This window comes from Corythoichthys intestinalis, chromosome 4 (genome assembly GCF_030265065.1).
Source record: "Corythoichthys intestinalis isolate RoL2023-P3 chromosome 4, ASM3026506v1, whole genome shotgun sequence".
In the NCBI taxonomy this organism is placed as follows: domain Eukaryota; kingdom Metazoa; phylum Chordata; class Actinopteri; order Syngnathiformes; family Syngnathidae; genus Corythoichthys; species Corythoichthys intestinalis.
This window is the reverse complement of record NC_080398.1, coordinates 3,464,950-3,482,777: the sequence shown is the minus strand read 5'-3', so window position 1 is coordinate 3,482,777 and position 17,828 is coordinate 3,464,950. Positions and strand designations below refer to the sequence as shown.

Sequence of the window (17,828 nt, the reverse complement as noted above, 5' to 3'; positions counted from 1 at the left end):
TAAATGGCGTGGACGTCCATCACTATCAATGGCTGTGAAACATCAAGCCCCTCCCCATTCAAATGGCACCGAATGATTTAACCAATGAACATTAAACGTCGCTTTTGAAAAGACATTCCTGCATGGTAATGGCCACTGATGATGGAAAGTGCACCCCCACTGGGCGCGTTAAGAAGCTTCCTCATTGAATTAGGCCACACTTCACCGAGACAAGAAGCGGCACAGCTGTACTGCAAAGACGCACATTTCATTCCATTTTTACTGCGCTCGTTTGCATGACAATGCGAGTGAATTGCATGTCTGCGCACGATTTTCCACGATGGCCATATGTGACGGCAGTAAAAAAGAAAAAAAAAACTGTCCATATGTACATAGAGCGAGGCTCTTTGTATGTGTGTTAGCATTCAATACATTATCGGCATCACACTGGGAAGGATTAAATGAAATTAAAATGAAGTCAATTTGATTTTTGGGTAAAAAATGACTTCTTAAAGCAAGACGAGGTAATTTTTCAACCTTTATAAAATATTTTCATAATAATTGTGATAATGTGTCGATTGACTTCATTAGCCACATGGTTGCTAACCATTATATGCTATTGTTTAGCCACAAGTGGATTCATTACCTTATTACTATTCGTCCTTCACAGAGCCGCTGTAAACAGAACTATTGTTTAATCCATTTACAGGCGACAGGGAGATTGATTTTTGATTCATTGATGATTTTACGACACTGTTTGGGTGCGGGCTGGTTTCATGGGAAACACAGTCTTCCTTAAGGCAAAACACTACCGCTTTTGTCCACTAGTATCGCTAAAATCGACCAAATTTGAAAAGTGTTGCTTTAAATGGAAAACACTCAGGTGACTTGAAGTTCCGCTCTAAGACCCCCAATTTGGCCAAATTTCAAAATTGTCCTATATGCATGTTTGATACATCATTGGAAAGCTTAAAATCTCAATTTTCTGAAGGAAGAAAATTTTTGAACAGGAGAGCATTTAAAAAAACAAAAAAATTTAAACAGCAAAACCATAACTGGAGGTGAGAGCACATAAGAGCAGAATTAAAGACGCCATGACTTTAACGTGATATGATCGCGTACTTACCTAGTTTCGATCCAAAAACATGTATCACTGAGTGTGAAGACACAGCTGTGAATGGCCACAGCTGGATTTTGGGGGGATTTTATGGGTAAAACATGGTAATATAAAAAAAGTCGCGATGCAGAAATCGCAGACATCAGGGAGTGGTTGAGATTTTCTTTTTCATATATTTACCCTTATAAAAGTTTTTTTTCCAATTTTTCTTTGCTTGGATCGATTATTTATCACCTAACATATCAGAGAAAATGCGACAGTAACAAAAAAAATACAATTTAGCGATAGTTATGAGGTAGAGATCCGTGACTTTTTTACAGACGCCATTTTTTTCATTGTGACGTAATTTGTTTAGAAGTTTAAAATATGCGAGTGAACAATTTTTAAAAGTCGTTTTTTTCTTTTAACAAAATATTAGACATCAATTAATGATTCTAGGTTAAAAATTACAGACATTTTGAACAATAAATATAATTATTTATCTTTGTTTTATGGCTGGGCTGAAACAAAAGCGGTTGTGTGACGTCTGTAAATGGGGGTTTCCAGGGTAAAGTGGACAAATTAAAAATATTTCAGGGGCTTAATGCGCCATGAATCTGCTATGGCAGCATATAGACATATTGTTCTATCAAACACAACAGTTGTTTTGGCTTAAAATACAGCAGTTTCTTTTAAAGAGGAGTGCAAGAGCAGAAACTGCTTTTTCAGTCTTGTCTGTGTTTTCCGCCATATATTTATTGTGGTTATTAATGAACAAATCAACATATAACCCATCAACAGAATGAAAAACACCATGTAACACATATTTTTTTCACAGATTCCACGTCGTAATTCCTAGTTTGTTTTGTCGCATTCACATATAAAAACACTTTTGTTTCCCAAAAAGTTTGGGTTCGTGGTCACAACTTTGAAATTCTATTTTCCATTTACTTTACTGTTATACTCTCTAATGTGTTCATATACTGTAATTTTCACACTATAAGACGCTACTTTTCCCCCCCATTTTGAATCCTGTGGCTTATTTGTTGATTTATTTGGGTTAACAGGCAATACTGTCTCAACATAGGATCGAGATGGACCCATATGCAGGGAAAACAAAATGCATCAAGGCAGGGTGGTAGTCAAAAGCCGCAGGGTACTAACGGTGAGAAAAACGTAGTGGCTTATAGTCCAAAACATTCGGTGTATATAAAAAACAGAAACCATGTGATTTCTCCCGGCCAATCAGCACAAAGCTACTTAAAAAAAAAAAAAAGTATTTATTCCAAATACTATTTATTCCAAATAATTATTTAATTATTTACCTGCAATATTACAAATGAGTTATATTATTAATTATATTAATTTTTATATATTCTTTACATTGACTTCATAATGTATTGGCAGGACATGGGGCGCGGGGCCGATAAATAGGGGGCCTCCATTGTTGGCGAAGCCGTCAAAGCTGACCGAGTGGAATCACAAAGAGCTTTTTTCGTTGAAGATTCTTGTGAATAAATGCTAAAATCCCCAAATTCTTTATAGATATGGATGTAAAACAGTCTTGTTAAAAGCAAAGAAAACGTGCAGTTAGCATTTATTTTACGTAAATATGTCAAAGTACAATGCTGGTCTGTTAGTGAATGTAGCTAGTGGCCGCCTGATGTAAACAGAGCTTTTCTGTTTAAAATTCTTGTGAATAAATGTTAAAATCCCCGAATTCTTTGTGGATATGGACGTAAAACAGTCTCGATTCTTGGTTAAAAACAAAAAACAAAACAAAACGGTGCAGTACGAATTTATTTTACGTAATTATGTCAAAGTACAATGCTAGTCTGTTAGTGAATGTAGCTAGCAGCCGCGTGATGTAAACAGAGCTTTTCCAGTGAAAATTCTTGTGAATAAATGCTTAATTCACTGAGTTCTTTATAGATATGGGCGTAAAACAGTCTCTAATCTTGGTTAAAAGCAAAAAAAAACAAACATGCAGTTAGCATTTATTTTACATAAATATGTCAAAGTACAATGCTAGTCTGTTAGTGAATTTAGCTAGCAGCCGCCTGATGTAAACAGAGCTTTTCCGGTGAAGATTCTTGTGAATAAAGGCTAAAATCCCCTAATTCTTAATAGATATGGATGTAAAACAGTCTCGATTTGTGGTTAAAAGCAAAGAAAACGTGCAGTTAGCATTTATTTTACTAAATATGTCAAAGTACAATGCTAGTCTGTTAGCGAATGTAGCTAGTGGCTGCCTGATGTAAACAGAGCTTTTCCGGTGAAAATTCTAGTAAATAAATGCTTAAATCCCTGAATTCTTTATAGATATGGATGTAAAACAGTCTCTAATCTTGGTTAAAAGCAAAAGAAAAAAACAAAACATGCAGTTAGCATTTATTTTACGAAAATATGTCCAAGTACAATGCTAGTCTGTTAGTGAATGTAGCTAGCGGCCGCCTGATGTACAGAGCTTATCTGGTGAAAATTCTAGTGAATAAATGCTTAAATCCCTGGGTTCTTTTTAGATATGGAGGTAAAACAGTCTCGATTCATGGTTCAAAGCAAACAAAAACGTGCAGTTAGCATTTATTTTATGTAAATATGTCGAATTACAATGCTAGTCTGTTAGTGAATGTAGCTAGCGGCCGCCTGATGTAAACAGAGGTTTTCCATTGAAAATTATTGTGAATAAATGCTAAAATCCCCGAATTCTTTGTAGATATGGACGTAAAACAGTCTTGATTCTTGGTTAAACCCCCCCCCCAAAAAACGTGCAGTATGAATTTATGTAATTATGTCAAAGTACAATGCTAGTCTGTTAGTGAATGTAGCTAGCAGCCGCCTGATGTAAACAGAGCTTTTTCAGTGAAAATTCTTGTGATTAAACGCTTAAATCCCCGAATTCTTTATAGATATGGATGTAAACAGTCTCAATTCGTGGTTAAAAGCAAAAAAAAAAGTGCAGTTATCAGTTATTTTACGTAAATATGTCGAAGTACAATGCTAGTCTGTTAGTGAATGTAGCTAGTGGCCCCTTGATGTAAACAGAGGGTGCTGGAGCCTATCCCAGCTATGTAAGATTAAATAACAAATACAATTATATATAATACATTTTTACCGCATTTCTTAATCCAGTCAGTTCAACAATAAAAAAAAAAAAACACTGAATTCTATGGTTCTTGGCATTAAAACAAAGTTTCTAGACTTAAGTTTCCCAAAAAACAAACAAACAAAAAAAGAATGAACGCATGCATACTATTAATAATAATTTGAAAGGGAAATCACACTGCATTGTTTTCAGTGTAAACATTTAATAATATTGCAACACAGTTTCCATACAAGGCACATTGGTGAACATGCACAGCCGTTGTTGCATCACACAAACAACTTTTAGCAAAAAACAAAACAAACAACAACAACAAAATACAACAAAAAACGTACAAATCTGTGCATTCAACTTGATTACAACGGTCCCCGAAAGATCATTTCAAGTTACAAAACAATTGCATAGATCATCAATCATAACAAGATCGCTGCCAACCCCTCCCATTCAAAACGAATTGGACATCTATCATCGTCAATGGCAATGAGTAACTTCATATTTCCGTGTGTGTGTCAGAAACAGGAAATGAAAGCATGTTTGTTGAAGAAAAAAAAGGGGCGTTTGCATAGAGTTTAAAGGCGACAGCTCTCATTGGCCGCTGCGTCAGCTGACACACGAGCTGTCCAATCACAGTGCGGTAGGATTCACTGCTGCCGTGGGTCACATTCACCGGTCACGACGACGACGATCGTTCAAAATGATCACGAGGCGCTTCCGTTTTTGCTCTGATTGGCCGAACGGAGTCCGCGTCATCCGCCCACCTGATGACAGAAAATGACAGGAAAGGGTTAAATCAGAGATGAACTCGTTAACCTGTGGGCTGCCTCGTTAACACTGGTAAGGTTGCGGTCTGAGCCGGCGCGAAAGGCGGCGTCACATGCTTGCGCTTAGCATTAGCGCCTCGCCGCGTACCAGTCGCCCAAACCGCCGCTTTCATCCCGCTAACACCCGTCAAACCTTACGGACAATTTATTAGGAACACACATACACTTGTTATCTTCCACGCATGGACAAAAACAAAACATCCTTTTTGTTTCAGCCTTCTTTGGTTTCCTCCTTTACCATTTTCCTTCCATATGTTCTTTCTTGTCAAGGCATACAACCCCTTGCAAAAATTATGGAATCGCCAGTCTCAGACAGCACTTACTCAGACATTTTATTATGTAGAACAAACTCAGATAAAAATAATGAATTAGTTCAAAAGTGCAACTCCTTGGCATTCAGAAACACTAAAAGAAATGGATAAAAAACATTGTGGTGGTCAGTAAATGTTACTTTTATAGAGCAAGTGCAGGGAAATATAGAATCAGTCCATTCTGAAGAAAATAAAACTATGGAATCACTCAATTTTGAGTAGAAAACACAGACACACCCAGTCAATTTCCTTTCCTTAATCGGGCCCCTCCCTCAGATTAGATCTGCTCGTTAGTCAACAGTTAAAAACAGTGCAGTTATCACACTTTGGAGGGCTGCTGGACCAAGTGGATTCACAAGAATCATGGCTCCACCAAGAGAGATGTCTCTTAAGACCAACAAGAGGATTATCAAACTTCTTGAAGAAGGTAATGCTACACGTATGGTTGCCATAGATGTGGGCTGTTCACAGTCAGCTGTATTAAAAATCTGGACCAAATACAAACAGCATGGCAAGGTTGTTAAAGTTAAACGTACTGGTCATAGGTGGAGTTTGACTTTTGGGCCGGGGGGAGGCACAACATGTTGATGACCCCAAAACGCAGTGTCAGCAATAAAATTAATTTACAAGAATATTTATAATAATAAGTTGAAAATGAGCGTTTTTTTGTTTCCCATCATTCTAGAGGGGAATTCTAAATCAGGCTGCTTAGGACAGCTATACTCGCCCAAGATCGTCATCCATTGAATATCGTACGCCCGCCGGTGTCATGCCAATGTAGTTACCCCAGACAAAAATTGTATCCCCTGGGCGGAGCCATATGGAGGTAGATTTGTATCTTGTATCTTGAAAAGCTTGTGAAGAGTTACAGAAAACGTTTGGCCTACGTTATTGCCAACAAAGGGTACACAACAAAGTATTGAGATGAACTTTTGGTATTGACCAAATACTTATTTTCCACCATGATTTGCAAATAAATTCTTTAAAAATCAAACAATGTGATTCTCTGTTTTTTTCCCCACATTCTGTCTCTCATGGTTGAGGTTTACCCATGTTGATTACAGGCCTCAGTAATATTTTCAAGTGGGAGAACTTGCACAATTAATGGTTGACTAAATACTTATTTGCCCCACTGTACAGGCCCCCCTGCATGTAATTGACTATATATATATATATATATATATATATATATATATATATATATATATATATATATATATATATATATATATATATATGTATATATATATGTATATATATATAGGAAAGTCAATTACATGCAATGACACTTTTCGGCCACCAGGGGCCCTACCCTCCATAAACTCCGCCTATGGTACTGGTAGACCGAGGAAGACATCCAAACTTCATGACAAACAACTAAAGACCATATGTCTTGAAAACAGAAGATGTACAAGACAAATGAAAAAGAAATGGGAGGAAGCTGGAGTCAAGGTATGTTACAGAACTGTGCAAAATCACTTAAAGGAAATGGGATTTTCATACAGGAAAGCTACAAGGAAACCATCGTTGACACTTAAACAGAAAATAACAAGACTGCAATGGGCTAAGGAGAGGCAATCATGGACTGTGAATGACTGGATGATGGTTATTTTCAGTGGCGAGTCAAGAATCTGCATTGGACAAGGTGACGATGCTGGAACTTTTGTTTGGTGCCGTTCCAGTGAGATTTACAAAGATGACTGCCCCAAGGAAACATAAAATTCCCTCAGTCCTTGATAATATGGGGCTGCATGACAGGCAAAGGCACTGGGGAGATGGGGTTGGTTAAATCTTCAATAAATGTACAAGTTTACATTTAAATTTTAGACAGCTTTCTTATCCCTTCAATTAAAAATATGTTTCTCATTTTCCAAGATGACAATGCATCATGCCACAGAGCTAAAACTGTTAAAGCATTCCTTGGAGAAAGACTCATCCAGTCAATGTCATGGCCTGCAAATAGCCCAGATCTCAACCCTATTGAAAACCTGTGGTGGAAATTGAAAAAAATGGTCCACACTATCAGTGTTTCTCATGATTCCATATATTTTTCGACAGAATGGAGTGATTCTATATTTATTTCCCTGCACTTGCTCTATAAAAGTAACATTTACTGAACAATACAATGTTTTTTATTCATTTCTTTTAGAGTTTCTGAATGCTAAAGCTGAGTAAGTGCTCGTCAGAGACTGGTAATTCCATATTTTATGCTAGGGGTTGTAGGTCTAGGAATAAGTAGCCTCACTATATCACGGGGAGAAACGCATGATTCTCGTTAACAAACTTGATGTGGCATCCGGTTTCTGAGCCTTCAGCCCGCCCCTCCAGAGCCGAGTGTTCTGTTTCCGGTCTACTTCCATATATACATCGTGCGGCTCGTACTTTCAAGCAATACACATAGGTTGTCTCTGCCAGTGAGTGGACGATCTCAGATGGAAAATGGAAATCTCGGATGAAATTTTCAGCAAAGTATTGAAGCAGTGTTGTTTTTCGTCAATGATGAACTACAACTAACAATTTTTTTCAGGATGATAACGGGCTAAAAACATATTTTGGGCATACGCGGCATAGTCCCCTCCCCTGGTAGGCAAAAATGTCATTGCATATAATTGACGTTCCTATGTATTACCGTAATTTTCAGACTATAAGGCGCACCTGAGTATAAGCCACCACCCACCAAATTTGACACGAAAACGGCATTTGTTCACAGATAAGCCGCACCGGACTATAAGCCGCAGCCGACCTCACTGTATTATGGGATATTTACACCAAAAGATATTAACCGGTAACACTTTATTTGACAGCGGTGTCATAAAACCAAATGACCCACCATGAAGCTTTGAACCAATTTGCTGCAAAGCTTCATTTGTGTATCACTGCTCCCTCGGAGGAGACAGTCAACCTCTGCTGCCACCTGCTGTAAACACTGTTGTCGTCCAACATGCCTCCTAGCATGCATTGCAGCGATACAGATGTAAATAACAATTCAAATTCATGTTCTGTGCTAATTATTTCTTCAGTTGCTGTTCCAGTTGTTTCATTAATTGCTAGTTATGGTATTTGTTAACACTTTATTTGACAGTGGCGCCATAAGGCCATCATAATTATGACACGACACTGCCATGAGCATTAATAAATGTTTATGGCAAGTGTCATTTTGTTTCATCCGGCAACTGATCTCACTTTTGAATGGATGGAAAAGATCCCAGCGGGACATAAATGAAGTTACTGACATAATTTGCCGGATGACACTTAATGACATTGGTCATAAGCATTTATTAATAGCCATTATAGTGTCATGTCATAATTATGACGGTCTTATGGCAGTCGCTGTTAACCCAATAAATAAACAGATAAAACGGATTGGACAATAAGCCGCAGGATTAAAAATGAGGAAGAAAAGTAGCGCTTTATAGTCCGAAAATTACGGTAATTTAAAATGAAGACCTTCCTGGTAAAATGTTGTCTATAAAAGTTGTAAAGCATTAAAACCAAAACAAATGAACCAAAAATATATATTTTTATAAGGAATCATATTTATTTATTATTTTATATTTATAGACGGCCATTTGCTTTGCTTAACCAAAACCGCCTGAGGTCAGAGGATGCAAGATGGATATTCGTAAATTTTTTCAACCTTAGCTTTCAAAAGCGACAACAACTGAGCGAGAACCAAGGATTGAAGATGTGAACCATGAAACGCCGTTGAGCACCGCCAAAATGGTGAGTGGAGTTTCAGTTTAGTTGAACGGACGATGATATTAGCCAAGCGTAGCTGTCCTAAGCAGCCTGACTTAGAATTCCCCTAAAAACTGATGTGAAACAACAACAAAAAAACGTATTTTCATTTTCAACGTATGATTATAAATATTACTGGCTGGAATATTTGGTCGTAAAGGATGGGGCTTCTACTTCTCCACTAGGTAAGACAGAAAAACACACACAGCTAGGATGCCTGTATGTACGAGCATGGGCTAAGCCACTATCCAAGCATATATCTTTTAAGGTAATTTTATTGCTGACACTGCATTTCGGGATCATCAAACTGTTTTGCGCCCCCCTCCCCGTGCCACGAAAGTCCAACACTACCTATGTTTATTTTGAGAGACTAAAACATAACGAAACGCATGCCAGTTGTCGCCTGATGAGAACGGGACAAAAATGCTCCATACTTTACGTCACATTTTCACAATGTGTGACATTTTATGCGTGGTTAGCCTGCATCCTAGCAGTGTCTGGTTGTGTCACTCGTGATGCGCTGTGCCCTCCCCCCCTTCCCGCCTCCATGAAAGCTTGCACACACGGTAAGATTTGTTTTCTTGGCGAGAGAGACAATACAATTAAGAGTGTGACAATATCTCGATACAGCGATATATCGCGATATTTTGCAACCCGATCGGTTATCGATATGCTCCCGCCAAGCATCGATACTTTTATTTGACATATTGGCCATACAATGGAGTATGGAAGCTGTAAACTGCTCGAAGTTTGTTGAGCAATTCCTTGGCGCTCCACTAGGGGCGCTCAACAGTGGCGGTGAAGGTAAAGTGCGCACAAGTCGCCTATAGAAGAAGAGCGGTCCCAAGTGTGTTGAAAAAAATAAAAAAGCTTCGTGAGAACGGTGGAGGAAAAAGTGAGAAAAATATTGCTGAAAATCACACATGTGGACACACTTTGGATTTTACACCAACAATAAAGGAAGTAAGGTGAACAAGGACTTTGCTGTATGCAAGAATTGTCTAATAAAATAAGGTTCACTGGCAGCTGGTGACTAATTGGAGACCGGATTTCTATACTGCAGCATCACTTGAGGTAAGAAAGTTTTGCAATGTACTAGTAATTGATTTTTTCATTTAAATGTATTATTTTGATTACATATTTGAGAACCACTTTCCATCTAGTTTACTACACAAACTGTTATGACTGCCATTTTGATACAATAAGCTATAAAAACGGTTTGAATAGCTTCCAAGATACATAAGGTGACGTGCATGATAATTAATGTGTCCTACATATTAAAAACAGGCAATTATTGCATTTTTAATTTCTATTCATTCAATTCATATTTTTTTAAAATTCACTCCATACTTCCAACACACACAAAACATCAGAATTTCAACTCAAAAGCTATTGAGTAGCTAATATTTTTGATTTATTTTGTTGTTTTTAAGGTGAGGAAGAATGTAACTGAGTCTGACATCACAAATGCTGAAGCAGATGGTGGAAGTGCTCAAACCAATGCTTTTGACAACAAAGGTCATATACAAAGAAAAGACCCACCAATTTTATCATTGCCCCACTCCAAGCTCAATTGCTGACTGACACTTACAGCACTGTTAAAAATTTTCAAAAGATTTATAACTTAAGAAATTAAGGGTGCCATTCATCATGATTTCGCCAAGAAATATCAGTGGTTGTGGTTCGTTTCCTCTATATGTGCAGGTACACAATTATCAGTAGATTTATATTTTACAGCAATGTTGCACTGAAAAGGTGTCACTGTTTAATAAATGACTTAAACAGTATTTTTTTCAATTTTGAAATATATGTTTTTTTTTCTCCGTTTCAACAGTTGTATCGTAGAATATCATGTATCAAATTTCTGACCAATATATCGATATTTTCTGTATCGTGATATCGTGAGATAATCGTTATCGTGAGCCTTGTATCGCGAATCGTATCGTGAGGTGCCTTGAGGTTCCCACTCCTAAATACAATGTTGCTTTAACCTTTAAAGTTCTGTACTGAGTGATCATCACACACAAAATGTAACTGGTAGCATTAGCATAGCATTTACGTTAATAGGTTAATGCTAACGGTGAGCGTCCTTTTAAACTCTCAGACAACTTTTTTGCATACAGTTCGTGTCATCCAGGTGGGGATAAGTAATTTAGAAAATATTCTAATGTACGTTTTTTCCTGCTGAGTGTGTATGATCACCAAGTTGGCGTTGTCCTTGTAGACGCTACAATATGTGCTCGTCTGTCAGTGTTCATTCAAAATAGTTGGTGAACCCATCACGAGTGACACCAGACACTACTACGATGCAGGCTAACTACACATAAGTGTGACTGTGGAGGTGACAGCGCCATCTTTGGGCAAAAGACGTCTCTCTCACAATTACAATGTTGCAGTTGGCTTTCAAACTTTACCGTTTCATGTACAAATTTAGATGTAGTGTGATAATATGTTGTGGCTTTGACTACTCCACGATGCTGGATTTCCCAAAAATTGACAAATTTCTAGATTTATTCAGGGGTTTATTTTGGCTGGAAATTGATACTGTAGCGGCTGTTATTTATTATGTGTGACGCCTGCAATGGTTCATGGGTAGTTATGCCAACCATGACTAGGAGTGGTGGTCGCCGTTGCTACAGTGCCTTGCAAAAGTATTCGGCCCCCTTGAACCTTGCAACCTTTTGCCACATTTCAGGCTTCAAACATAAAGATATAAAATTTGAATTTTTTGTCAAGAATCAACAACAAGTGGGACACAATTGTGAAGTGGAACAAAATTTATTGGATAATTTAAACTTTTTTAACAAATAAAAAAACTGAAAAGTGGGGCGTGCAATATTATTCGGCCCCTTTACTTTCAGTGCAGCAAACTCTAAAAAATAAAACGTTTAAAAGGGTAAATATATGAAAAAGAACATCTGTACCACTCCTTGATGTCTGCAATTTCTGCATCACGACCCTTGTTGTATTACCATGTTTCACCCATAAAATCCCCCAAAAATCCAGCTGTGGCCATTCACATCTGTGTCTTGACACTCAATGATACATCCTATATGGAGTTTTTGGATTGAAACAAGGTAAGTACGCGATAATATCTCGTTAAAGTCATGGCGTCTTTAATTCTGCTCTCGCGTGTTCTCACCTCCAGATTAGGCATGTGCCGGTATGATATTTTGACGGTACGATAACCATGGGCAAAAATACCGCGGTTTCACGGTATCACGGTATTGCAATTATAGCTCCAAAATGTGTTATTTTGAGATGTATGGTTAAAAAAATATTTTTTTTTTTCAATTGAACAGGATTTTAAAAAATTTTTCAGAACATAGTTGCAAATTGGAACATAAATATATTCTTAAAATAAATTATCAATAAAAAAAACAAACAAACAAATATTTTAAATAAAATTAAAATAAATACAACTTATAGAATATACTCACAGCCACAGCTCAAGTTGCTCAAGATTAGAGCAAGAACAAAATAATTTCTATAAAAAAGTAAATACTTCTGAATAAAAATTATTTAAAAATTCTACTGCATGACTTTTTTTTGAGGGTGGAAAAGCTCAAGTGAAGTTTCGCCATTTTCAGCCACTGTGTCAGCTCTAGTCTACATGATGTCATGCCTATGTGTTAAAACTCATAAAGAATTCATAAGTTAATAAGTTAGTTAAAAATGTATAAGTTTAAAGTGTAAATATTGTTGTGGAAAGGTTTCATCTAAACACCAACAAAAAAAACATTGGGAGTGAGACCCCCCCTTGATCCAACGAACGTGGATTTGTGCTTAGGGCAAGAGCATCTTTCGCAATTAGCAATCTTTGATGATACTGTATCTCTCACTCTGCGGCTGTAACACTCGACAAAGTTGCTCTCCCAGCTAAGCCTAGGCTAACGTTCGTCTTGGTAAGCTTTTAGTTAGTTCATATATTGACTTTGAAAGGAAAATGTGTGTTTTGTTTTTGGCGAATTTTTTCATGAGGCTAATCTGTTTAAGCTACTCACACATGGAAAAACACAATTGTACAACGGTTTTAAATGTTTTCATTTTGTATATTCCACTTACCACGATTTGAGAGCTCAATAAATTGAAGAAAAGTACGCCTTATGTTTGGAGTATTTGTTTTTGGGTCTGCCGCGCCAAGCCACTTCTGGCTGCATTTTTGACACATGAAAAATAGCGAATACCGTACTACGGTCTGACGGAAAATTTTAGTGGTTTTGAAACTGCGACGTTTTCACACCACGGTAAACCGTGAAACCGGTAACCGGCACATGCCTACTCCAGATAGGGTTTTGCTGTTTAAAATTTTTTTTTTTCAAAATGCTCTCCTGTTCAAAATTTTTCTTTCCCCAGAAAATTGACATTTTAAGCTTTCCAATGATGTATCACATGTGCAAATCGGACACTTTTGAAATTTGGACAAATTTGGGGTCTCAGAGCAGAACTTCAAGTCACCTAAGTTTTTTCCACCATATGGATTTTGTGTACAATTTTGTCAAACATTTTGTGCAGTTTCAACAATAAAATACAGAATGTGCCTTGAATGAACGACTGTTCATCCGCTCCCTCCTGTTTGAAATGGAATGGATGTCTACCGCCATCAATGCTAGTCAATGAGCTACTCTCCAGTTTATTGCTGCAGCACGATGATAACGTGTGCGCGGGGAAGGCACGTCACTAATTAATGTAAACCACCGTCTCCATACAAACCAGTCGTGATTCACTCCCGTCTTATTCATGCCGTCACTCTCCCCGTGTGAATACTCCCCCCCACCCCGATTGCGCAAACAGTCAGACTGTCACCTCAATAGGAGGTCTGGCTGTGAACTTCAAGTGCTTCCCAGGCCCCCAGACTTTTAGGGGGCCCCTACGTGCCAGCGCTGAAGAGGGGGCGGAACTACGGGGGGACCCCTGCCACACCGCTTCCCGAGGCAGCTGCGGTCTGCCGTGAGGGACGGTACGTGCCCCCTTTTTGCCAGTCGGACCCCCCCGGTCACACACAAAGATCCAGACGCAAGCTGCTGGTCTACCCCCCCTTTTAAAAAAAAAAGTCCTCCACCAGCTCCCAGGCTCCTCATCATCTCATTAGCCCGAGCCGCCACTCCGCTGTCTGCCGTGGACGCTTTGTTTTCAGCTCTGCATAATTTAGCCAATAAATTGACCACGGCTGGCGACCCCCCCGACGACACCTTAAAAAAAAAAAAAACTTTCCACTCAGTATACCACCTGTTAAAATCAAGCTAGGATGGTGTTGATTAGCAAGTCAACAATGAACTCCTACAGTAGCTGAATGTGATGATACCAGGGTTGCCAGATGGGAAAAAGTCTCTAGCCCTATCGCAGCGTAAACCCGTCCAGTTTGATTAAAAACCAGCCCAAATGACAAACTCCTGTTTACGGTGAGATGCTTCATCAGTGGGTCCAATTCGGCTAGCTTGATTAGCACATTGTAGCTCATGTGCAGTATATATACAGTGCCTTGCAAAAGTATTCGGCCCCCTTGAACCTTGCAACCTTTCGCCACATTTCAGCCTTCAAACATAAAGATATAAAATTTTAATTTTTTGTCAAGAATCAACAACAAGTGGGACACAATCGTGAAGTGGAACAAAATTTATTGGATAATTTAAACTTTTTTGACAAATAAAAAACTGAAAAGTGGGGCGTGCAATATTATTCGGCCCCCTTGCGTTAATACTTTGTAGCGCCACCTTTTGCTCCAATTACAGCTGCAAGTCGCTTGGGGTATGTTTCTATCAGTTTTGCACATCGAGAGACTGACATTCTTGCCCATTCTTCCTTGCAAAACAGCTCGAGCTCAGTGAGGTTGGATGGAGAGTGTTTGTGAACAGCAATCTTCAGCTCTTTCCACAGATTCTCGATTGGATTCAGGTCTGGACTTTGACTTGGCCATTCTAACACCTGGATACCTTTATTTTTGAACCATTCCATTGTAGATTTGGCTTTATGTTTTGGATCATTGTCCTGTTGGAAGATAAATCTCCGTCCCAGTCTCAGGTCTTGTACAGATACCAACAGGTTTTCTTCCAGAATGTTCCTGTATTTGGCTGCATCCATCTTCCCGTCAATTTTAACCATCTTCCCTGTCCCCGCTGAAGAAAAGCAGGCCCAAACCATGATGCTGCCACCACCATGTTTGACAGTGGGGATGGTGTGTTCAGGGTGATGAGCTGTGTTGCTTTTACGCCAAACATATCGTTTTGCATTGTGGCCAAAAAGTTCAATTTTGGTTTCATCTGACCAGAGCACCTTCTTCCACATGTTTGGTGTGTCTCCCAGGTGGCTTGTGGCCAGGGGTTGCATTAACCGAATATTTCCCGTCGTTGACCGATTTTTTAAAACGGTGACGGAAAAAACTGAAGTCCATCCGTCATTTTGAACGGTTGCAATTCACACCCCAGACGACAGGGTGGCGAGTGAGCATATTAATTAGCTATTGTCTCTCTTGATGCATGACGTCGTTGGCCTTACTCTGAAAAATGTCAAGGCAACTGAGTGTCCGAAGTTTCTTCAAAAAGCCCCGAAACGACAAGTGTGCTGATAAAAGAGTTGAAAAAACAGGGACTGCACAAGCGGGCACGCAATTCAAGTCCATGCGCACCAGGAGGAAAGTGTGAGACTACGTTCAGGCCACAACAGGTGAACTGTTAATTTCATTGTTCCATATGCTACATATGGTAGGCTACCTAACTACTGGGGCCACAGTCAGCTGTTTTTGTCACTGCGGAGAAAAAGTTACATATTCATCTGCTTGATGTGTGATGGCACGGTGTGGATTCTCTGTTAAGCTTGTTCGGACAGAATATTAATTTAAAATGAATGAAAACTAAAGACTGTAACGAATCGAGTTATAATGTGCCGGGGGTGTTAGCATGTGTTCCTGAATGCACCGCATGACGTAGAGGGGTGAGGGAGGTGCGGGAGAGCGAGGGACGTGCCTTCCGTGTTTACGATTGTTCTGGCGGGGGAGATATGTGCGTTGGCTGCGGCAGACAGCCGTCGTGTTGTTCAATAAGTTTCCACAAATAAAGAATTGCAATCTGATTCAATGGTTGACTATTATCAACGTTACAATACTATTGAATATGTTGAAGCGGTATGCAATGTTAAGAGTCTTGTTAGCTGTAGGCGCACTATCCTGTTCCTCTCACTATCCACTCACGGGGGCCTGCGCTTGTCAGTGACGTTCCTTATTCTCGCTATATGATTATACAACTTTAACATTTGTTAATAATACGCTCTGTGTGTAGTATCATCCATCGCTTTTCCTTTTTAAATGGGCACTTATAAGCGAACGCAAGAAGTAACAACGGGAACATTTTTAAACAGGCATTTCACGGGAGAGCATTTCGACTCTTCGGCCAATCATATAGCGAGAGCGAGTGGATAGTGAGGGGACCGCGCGCGGCTCTTAAGTGTCTCCGTCACGTGACTGTCGTAGCCGGTAACGCGCTCGGCCAAATGGACACACAAGTACGGAAGGTGAATTATGCCAAACAAAGGGTCACCACAATGTAATTATCATCATTTTAAAAATTTAAGTGACGGGTAAAAATAGATTATGACCGGATTTTTATGACCCTGTCAGTCAAAATGACAGACAACGAAAAAGTCTAGCGCAACCTCTGCTTGTGGCAAACTTTAAACGAGACTTTTTACGGATATCTTTGAGAAATGGCTTTCTTCTTGCCACTCTTCTATAAAGGCCAGATTTGTGCAGTGTACGACTGATTGTTGTCCTATGGACAGACTCTCCCACCTCAGCTGTAGATCTCTGCAGTTCATCCAGAGTGATCATGGGCCTCTTGGCTGCATCTCTGATCAGTTTTCTCCTTGCTTGAGAAGAAAGTTTGGAAGGACGGCCGGGTCTTGGTAGATTTGCAGTGGTCTGATGCTCCTTCCATTTCAATATGATGGCTTGCACAGTGCTCCTTGAGATGTTTAAAGCTTGGGAAATGTTTTTGTATCCAAATCCGGCTTTAAACTTCTCCACAACAGTATCTCGGACCTGCCTGGTGTGTTCCTTGGTTTTCATAATGCTCTCTGCACTTTAAACAGAACCCTGAGACTATCACAGAGCAGGTGCATTTATACGGAGACTTGATTACACACAGGTGGATTCTATTTATCATCATCGGTCATTTAGGACAACATTGGATCATTCAGAGATCCTCACTGAACTTCTGGAGTGAGTTTTCTGCACTGAAAGTAAAGGGGCCGAATAATATTGCACGCCCCACTTTTCAGTTTTTTATTTGTTAAAAAAGTTTAAATTATCCAATAAATGTTGTTCCACTTCACGATTGTGTCCCACTTGTTGTTGATTTTTGACAAAAAAAGTAAATTTCATATCTTTATGTTTGAAGCCTGAAATGTGGCGAAAGGTTGCAAGATTCAAGGGGGCCGAATACTTTTGCAAGGCACTGTATGCACATACAGAATCACGTGCGATAATGACTTTTTAATAGGGTCGGGAATCTCTGGCATGAAGCCGATTCGATATGTATTTAGATACACAGGTTACGATTCGATTAAAAAAACGATACATTTTTAAGGCCGAGCGATTCGATACGATTCGATACAGTTTAAGAACGATACGGTTCGATACAGAGTGAAAACAATACGATAGTAAACATTTGTTGTGTGTGTTCGTACAGTATTTTAAAAATATAAAAAAAGACCACATTTTTTAATAGCAAAATTAACAAAATTTCATACCAATGTTATGTTTTATTTTTTTATGAGAAAAAAATAAG

General features: G+C 38.9%; 1 long non-coding RNA gene across 3 annotated transcripts in view; it reads right to left on the bottom strand.

The window, feature by feature from the left end:
• Positions 1–4,371: 4,371 nt before the first annotated feature.
• The window catches only part of LOC130915056 (uncharacterized), a 54,986-nt gene continuing 41,529 nt past the window's right edge, over positions 4,372–17,828 (bottom strand). For all 3 annotated transcript variants that reach the window (XR_009063048.1, XR_009063049.1, XR_009063047.1), the window contains one exon: positions 4,372–4,936. This is a non-coding gene — a long non-coding RNA (uncharacterized LOC130915056). The remainder of the gene's footprint in view (positions 4,937–17,828) is intronic.